This window comes from Quercus robur, chromosome 5 (assembly GCF_932294415.1).
Source record: "Quercus robur chromosome 5, dhQueRobu3.1, whole genome shotgun sequence".
NCBI lineage: Eukaryota > Viridiplantae > Streptophyta > Magnoliopsida > Fagales > Fagaceae > Quercus > Quercus robur.
Window position 1 is genome coordinate 80,275,191 of NC_065538.1, and position 8,910 is coordinate 80,284,100.

The window sequence follows — 8,910 nt, forward strand, 5'->3', positions numbered from 1 at the left end:
GCTAATTTTTTTCCGAGGAGACCAATACCTTTATCCCATTTCTCTTCAACTCAAAACAAAGTTTCCTCCAAAAACACAAACAAACTCTCTGTCTCAATTCATTTAAAAAAATTCCCCCAAACCTCTCATAAAATTCCACCAAACTGCACCAATTCTTTAGATTAAAAAAAAAAATTATTTATTTGTTCTTAGGGGCTGTTTGGATTTTTTTTGTTGTTGTTGTTGTTGTTGTTGTTGTTGTTGTTGTTGTTGTTGTTGTTGTTGTTGTCATCACTTATCACTCCTTACTCAATTTTCGTCACTCATCCCTCATTACTTAAAATACCCCAATTTCCTAATCCCCACCCGTTTGGCACACATAACTCAACTTCTCATCACTCAATTTTTTCTACATTTTGTGGGAACCATACCTGAGCAACATGTCAGGCATTCCTGTTAGCCTACTTGCCTCACACCATTTCATCATTTCATCATCTCCTTTTCCCTTCAGCCCCCAATACTCTCCCAAAACTAGAGACTTCAACCTCATTTCTTATTCTTCACATCACATTCAATATTATTTATTTTTACTTTCTCAAAAAAGAAAACACTATTTATTTTTAATTTATTTCACTCCATCTTTTTCTTTGTTAGTCACTGTCTCGCTCTTCACCATAGCAATGCCTATCTTCCTCTATGTCTCTCTCCACCACATCATAACAGCCATAGCTCACCACCACTACAACCACCAAAAATCACATAGCTATAATCAAAAAATCGCATACCCATATTCATACTGAAAATCACATCCATTAGTAGTAGCAACTAGCTACCATCACCACCTCCACCCCAGCGGCTGATATTAGAAGCTCGGACCTGCGACGATCTCCACCATCACCAACGGTGGCACCAGGTGCAGCTTTTACATTTTTTATTTATTCCTTCAACCCCCAATACCCACAACAACCACTTCAATTTTGAGCTTGAAGCACAAACCTAGAAAATTCATTAGCATCCTCGATCTGAGAAAATTCATTAGCATCCTTGAAGCACCCAGAAAATTCACAAACCCATAACAACCAATTCATTGCCCCAGTCGTTGATTTTTTTTTTAATTTTTAATTTTTTTATGGGTTTGAGATGAGAAAGATGAAAAGGAAGAAAAAAGAAAGAAAAAAGAAAGAAAGAACTATTGCTTGCAGTGAAGAACAAAGAAAGAAAAGTTTGTTTCTTGATTTTTATATTTTTTATTTTATTTTATGGGTCTAAGATGAGAAAGGCAAAAAGGAAGAAAAAGGGGATGAAGCCGTCGTGTTCGTTGGTCCGAGCTGTGGCCACCGCAGGTTGGATGAGGTGACACGACGGCACAGGTTAACTAAGCTCAGATCGGGCACTGCGTGTGTGAAGATGGAGTATGGTGATCTGCAGAGGCTTCAGTTCATGTGAGGACTTCCTTGGTAGAAGATGAAGTATAGTGATATTGGATTAGAGAGCCGTTGGATTTGTTGTGAAAAGTAGCGCCTGGTATGATGTTTCTCTGACCGTGGGACCCATGTGTGTGTGTTTAATTACCAAAATGCCATTGAAAACTAAGTTTTGGAAACTGAAAACACCTAAAATGTGTTTTCAATTTCCATAACTCTTCATTCAAAAATCAAAGAATTGAGTAATGGAAGCAAAAACTGGAAACAAAATCCAAACGGACTTCTTAGCCATGGGTCCCACCATTTTTGAGTTATGAGTTATGAAAACAGCAAATCCAAACAGCCCCTTAATTGTTGTTATCAATTTTTCTATTTTATTTTTTTTTTCCTCCTCATTTCATGAATTATCTTCAGTTTTTTTACCCTTTTAAGGGTAATTATACTTCACTCTCCTACGGATTGAAGGAGTGATTCTTCACCCTAAACCTAAAAGGAAAAAAGCACTACCCTTTATTGAGATTTGCAGAAAGAAAAATGATAAAATCACTAACTTTCTTACAAACTGTTAATGCCATAAGTAATTATAGGTAAGTAAAAAAGTGATGTCAATGATAACCTCAAAGGAATTCAAATTCCTAACCTCTATGCTCACTAGTCCAACCACCGTGATGTGTTATCTTCCGCTAGAGATAATCATCGACATACTCTCCCGATTACCTGTGAAATCCCTAGTAAGATTTCAATGTGTTTCCAAGGGATGGCACGCCCTAATCAATGGTCAAGATTTCATCAAGCTTCACCTCCACCGCTCCTTCAAGTCCAACACAGATCGCACTCTCATTGTCCAAGAACAAAACGCCGATTTTCGCTTTGATTTCTTCTCAGTCAGCTTCCGTGACAAGAATCACTTCGGCAAGTGTTTGGAAATTTACCGTCCACTACATCGTTCAAATACGTTCATTGACATCTTGAGCTGTTGCGCTCAGCCACTGCATTTTAATATAGAAGTTACTAAAAATTATATATTTTAATAAATACTATACAAATAAGATATTGAAAATAAGCTATGACCAACAAAGACCATAATGAAATTTTACCTATGCATAAAAAATTATAAACATATTATGTATGCAAAACAAGTTTAAGCATTCTGGGTAGTCTACCTAATTGCAGGCTAAACTGCTGAAGACAGAAATGCATGCACATAATCCATGACATACAATTTCCAAGTGAAGTAAATCATTACTTCATGTTACCATAAAATAAAACTAAATAAATAAATAAATAAGAAGAATTCAAATCTTGCCAATGATAGCTGGCTAGACATTCACACATATGATATGCACTGACATCTGGGTAGATAGAATTTTACTAAGCTTAAGAGGGCTAAAACACCATTCTTCAATTGGGTTAAAACTCAAAATGGCATCAAGAGTATTACTAATGAGGATAGTTGGTCAAAATTGCAAATTGTTAAGTCATTCAAAGGTATAATTATCTTCACCATTTTGATACAATCTATGCGGATGAGGAGAGATTTTATTATTTGACCTAACTTTGACATATAAGTGACAAGTAACAGTAAAATTTTGTAATATGGCTGCGCACGTTGAATATGGGTTTTTAGTCTTTTTTTTCATATGGAGTTTCTCCTCCAGTTTTCTTTCTATTTTTTGAGAAAACAATTGGTGGGTCTAGCAAGAAAATACCTAGGTTCTACCAATTTTTTTTCCTCTCCTTCCTCCAACTAAGTACCGACTAAAAATATTCTCTCTACTTTTCTCTCTTTTCTTTTTATATCTTTTTAATTCTACCTCCAACCAAACAAATCCTAAATCCACCAGCCGACACCGACGTCAACACTCAAACCCAATCTGAAAATAAGCCCAACCAGACTCAACTCAAGTCTGAACCATACACAAAACAAAAGCCCGTGGCCACTTAAATTTAAATCCAATACACATTAAACTCAACCGCATTTTGTAAAAGTCTAACAAAGTCCAATCTTAATATACACTCCAGCCCATTCACACCAAAACCCAAACTACTTAATCCATCCAAATCCCAGCCGAACCTGAACCTGCAAACCCATAAACACCTTCCCAACCCGAAACTCTTAAAATCTAACCCACAAAATAAAACTCTATAAGCACATTTCAAAATAAAATTTCCCTTTCCAAGCCCAATTTAAAATGATGAACTCAAAAGCAGAACTTTCCAAAATTTCAACTTCACCCCTAAACTTTCCCAAAATAATATATGCCCCAAAACTTTCACAAAATTACTCTTTAGCCACAAAAAAAATTCGCAAGAAAGCCCCCAATATCACAAAAATGCTACTTCAATCCTAGAGTAAGCGGTACATGAACAATTTCTCAAGTACTCTTGCTCAACACTCAACACTATTTCAAACTAAAACTTAAGCTCATTTCCGCATAATGAAATTAACAATTTAACATTCCTTTGTAAATTTGAACATCACGTTTCGGAGACTAATGAAATTAATCACACAAAACAAAAGCATATAACTCTTGCCTCGTGGTGTATTAGAGGTTGTTTGGATAACCTATTTTCATAACTCAATTCTTTGTTTCCATAAGTCATAACTCAAAAATGGTGGGACCCATAGCAAAAAAGTTGTTTGGTAAACGATAACTCTGTTTCCATAACTCTGTTTCTATTACTCAATTCTCTAATTTTTGAGTTACGAGTTATGGAAACTGAAAACACATTTTGGCTGTTTTCAGTTTTCATAACTCATAACTCAATGGCATTTTTGTAATTAAACACACATGAGGGACCCACTAATCATAACTCAGCCGCACATTTTCCTTTTTTTTCTTCTTTTTTTTTCTTCCCTTTCTTCTCCTGGGTTCGGTCTCCTCGGTGTTCTTCCTCTTTTTTTTTTTTTTCCTTTCTTCTCCTAGGTTCAGTCTCCCCTGTTCTTCCCCCTTTTTTTTTCCTTTCTTCTCCTGGGTTCGGTCTCCCCTATACTTCCTTTTTTTTTTTTTTTTTTTCCTTTCGTCTCCTAGGCTCAGTCTCCCCAATGTTCTTCCTTTTTTTTTTTTTTTTTTTTTTCCTTCTCTTGGGTTCGGTCTCCCCGGTGTTCTTCCCTTTTTTTTTTTTTCTTCTTCTTCTTCTTTCATTGGGTTCGGTCATATGGGTTTTTTTTTTTTTTTTTTTTTTTTTTTTTCACTGGGTTCAGGTGATCTGAACTTTTTTTTTTTTTCATTGGTTCGGTGATCTGGGTACTGAAAAAAAAAAAAAAAAAAAAAAAACAAAAAACAAAAAGCTGCACTGTGACAGGTATGGGGCCCATAAACAGTGTGAAAAATATTGAGTGATGGAAATTGGGTGATGATGCCAAACGGGTGTGAAAAATTGAGTAATGAGTGATGAGTTATGAGTTATGAGTGATGGAAATTGAGTGACCGAAATTGAGTGATAAAATTTTCTTGTCCAAACAGCCTCTTAATTTCAACTTTCAAGAAGCAAGTGATAGTGAATTAAATAGCTAAAGGAATCTTCTCAAAAAAATAAAAAAGCTAAACGAGAAGTAGTGATTTTCATCACAAATTCTAGACTATACCATTACTCCATTAGTGCAGTATTATACATTATCTTTTTTTTTTTTTTTTTTGGAATAATTTTACGTACCGTATTATGTTCATACAAGATAAGAAATGGTCTATTGTAGACTTAGAGGAAGTCAATACTATGTTGTAATGGAAAATTAGTACACTTCTCCAAACAATCTCGAGGATCAATTTCAAAATTTGTTATTTTATATACGGAATTAGCTACTTCACTAGTTAATATGTCTTTACTATTGTAAATACTCTTCTTTTTTTCTTCTTTTTTTCTTTTTTTGATACAAGATAGAATTTCTACTCTAACCTAATCTAAGTATATATGTGTGTGAAGCTTCCTCTTGAAGACTTGAACCCCGGCCCTTGCCTCCCATACCCTACAAGCACTTATACTTGTGGAGTGACCATCGCACCAAGGGTATGCGGTGGTTAAATACTCTTCTAAACAAATACAATTTGTTTTGGAATAAGAAGAGGTGTGGCATTACCCAACATGAAAACAATTATCGACATGGCTGGCTAATTTGTTACATGTTCTTAATTGCATGCACAAAAGCCCAATTTAAATGGATCTTGGAACTTCATTTAGAGGGTATGTCTCACCTTGTGATGGGTTCTATTAAAGTATTAGTATAGTTTAATGAAAATTTTTTTGTTTGCTTAATTGTTTGTCTTAGTATTGTTTCATTGTTTCTGGTTGTATAAATCCATTAAAGACCAATCATGGGTTCTATTTTAGTAAAGTAGTGGCTGTGAATGATAGAGGAGAATTTTATAAAATTTTGTGTAGACTTGAGATCATTGTTTTAATGGAATGCATTTTGTTCTAGATTTTACTTGCTCTCTCTTTTCCTATATCATTCTTTGATTTTTTTTTTTTTTTTTTTTTTTTTTTTTTTTTTTTAAGTTTGAATAGGTAAGAATATTTTTATGAAAAAGGATATGAAGTAGCCTAAAGAATTATATCACAAGAAAATATTTTTTTGAGATAATTTTTTTAATGATAAAAAAAAGAGAAGAAAAAAAAAAAACTCATGTAACGGACTCGATTGCTAACACGTGTTAGTCTTTGTCTATGCCAGGAATCAAACTCCATTATAGGGTCTTAATCCGTTAGTGAAAGGAGTGATTGATTAATAAGTGAAAAGCAAGAACGATAAAGAGGCGATTGTGGACTAAACTGTATCTTTCAAAAGGAATACATACTGTTCTTTGATTTTGAGCTTGTTCTGTTAAATAGTCAATTATGATCATTTCTACCTACATATAAGAGAAGCTGGATTATTCGGTGTCTTCTGGAATATTCAACTGTTTTCTCATCATGCCATGTTGTTATGAAAATTATGCATTTGATAGTTCCAGACTTCCTGTAGAGAGAGAAAATTTCCGACCTATCACAAGCTGACACGTCACATTACCAAGTCCACAAAATACAGCTAATTACAAAGCACCACGTATTGCTGCTAGGTTTTGCTATCACTATTCAGAAACCAAAAGAAATTTGCCAAGTGTCATGCAAAAACCAATCACACATCAACACGTGTAAGCGATGACACAAGCAGTCCAGCACGTGTAAGCGATGACATAAGCAGACCAATCAGGCTGTGACATGTGTCACCAATCAGACTCCGCCACGTGTCGCTCACCCACCCCCAAACTCCTATAAATAGAAGCCTTCCTAAGGCATTTGAGGAGATCTGGGGAGGGGACCAAGATTCAGAAGGGGCCAAGATGGAGAAGTCCAGAAGCTCTGTTGGAACCAAGCTTTGAAGCCTCCAAGAACTTCAAGAACTTCAACTTCGAATACAAAGAACATTCGAAGCAGAATCATCCAAACCATCTGCCTAGATCCTAAAGTTTGCGGGAATCAAGCTCAAAGGTCCAAAAACATCAACAAATCACAAATCAGTGAAGCTCTACGGATTCAAGTCTCCAAAGCCCCGAAGAACTTCCACCACAAACCTTCGAAGACGAAGAACACACGAAGAACAGGAAGAACATGAAGAACGTGAAGAACAAATGATTTCCAATAAGCTCATAGCCAGAGATTCATTGTAATTCTGTTCCAAGGATCTTCGATCCATTCTTCAGCCAAATTGAAGTACATTGGGTGTTCGAATCAAAATCACATTACTACAAATCCAATCAACAAGTCTTTTAAGGAGATCGAATCAGAGGATCACTCTTTTGTAATTACAGAGAATTGTACCATACAATCATCAATACAAAATTCGCATTTGTAAAACTAATTTTACTTGTTTGATTTATTTCGAACCGAGAAATTTAGTCGCTTACACTTCCAATATTGTTGCATATATTTTTGGTGTTGGAAACTTGGAATAGGGTTGATTTGTCTTAGGCTTTGAGTAGGTCTTATTATGCCTAGATGCTTTGTGTATATACCATGACCTTTTAATTGTTGCGGTAGTTATTAAGCCTCCTTTGGGGCTCATGATTGCTTGCATACTAGAGTTTTCAAATTTCAATGTTGACATTTTCTTTGATTAAGGGTGTAACTGTGTAAGTACTAATCATAGTCAGGAAACAACTGTTAGACCACCATGCTTTTGGAAATGAGTTTGTGATTGGTTTGCTTTTTGCTTTTTACTTTTTCTTTTTGGGATAAGTATGATTGGTTTGCTTTCTTAAAATCCTACAGTATTAAAAATAAATAAATAAATAAAAGAGTAACATCTCAACCCATGTACACAGGAAGTGTATGTGGGCTGCTATAAATATTGGCAATAAAATATATCAAGACCTGTGAATGGTTGGGATTTGGACTCTTTGTTGTCTTTCATGTCATTGGTTTCTGTCCCATATGCGTATTAGTTGCTTGCCGAATCAAACAATCAAAGGTGGTGTCTTAAGAATTTCTTCCTACATTGGTGGTTGCTATTTGGCGTGTCAATATGTTATACCATTAAACAAAAGTACCAACTACCTTTTCTTTTCTTTTTTTTTTTTTTTTTTGGTGGTACATAACAAGTGATCTATTTATAATGGTTACTACGAAAGTTCGGTTGATCACTTCATTCACATAGGTAAGACTCATAAGACCACTCCATCATCACTATTATTAAATGCATATGTGGGTAAGCACAAGTTACAACATAGTATTTTTGATTGACTAAGATCATGCACTTTTAGTCAAGGTAGTCAATACCGTACCGATACCGGCCGGTATGTACCGTACCGGTATGTATACCGATATCGAAACATCAACGTTTCGTACCGGTTTAAATACCGGCCATGTACCGGCCATACCGGCCAATTTCGGGCAATACCGGCCTGTACCGGGCGTACTAGCCGGTACAGAAAAAAGTAGTTTTTTTTTTTTTTTTTTTTTTTTAAGTTTTGTAATTTTTGAATTTTTGTTAGGGTAGAATGGTAACTTATTTGCATTAACTTATTAGTATTATTTGTTTTCTTAGTATGCAATGGTAACTTTTAAACTTTCTATTTTTTTTTCTTTTAATTGATACTAAAGTCTAAAACCATGAATAATTAGTTTTAAATTGAGGAAATGTTTTATGGTAAACTTTTATATTTATTATAATACACACACACACACACACACACACACACACAAATATATATATATATATATATATATATTTATTTATAAATATAAAAAATAGCGGTAAACCCGAAACGGTACACTGGTATTGACCGGTATCCGAAATATATCGTACCGCTGGCCAAACCAGTACAGCCTCCGGTACGGTATTGACTCCCTTGCTTTTAGCTTCATTAGTTTTCCAAATGGTTTAAATTGTGTGAAAGGAAAAAATATAAGTTCATATTTTGGGGAGAAATAATTTTTTAAGAAAACAATTTAGCTACAAAATTGGTTGTACCTTAAGACGACATAACCTTACTCAATATCATTAAATTACTACATATTTTGAAAATCT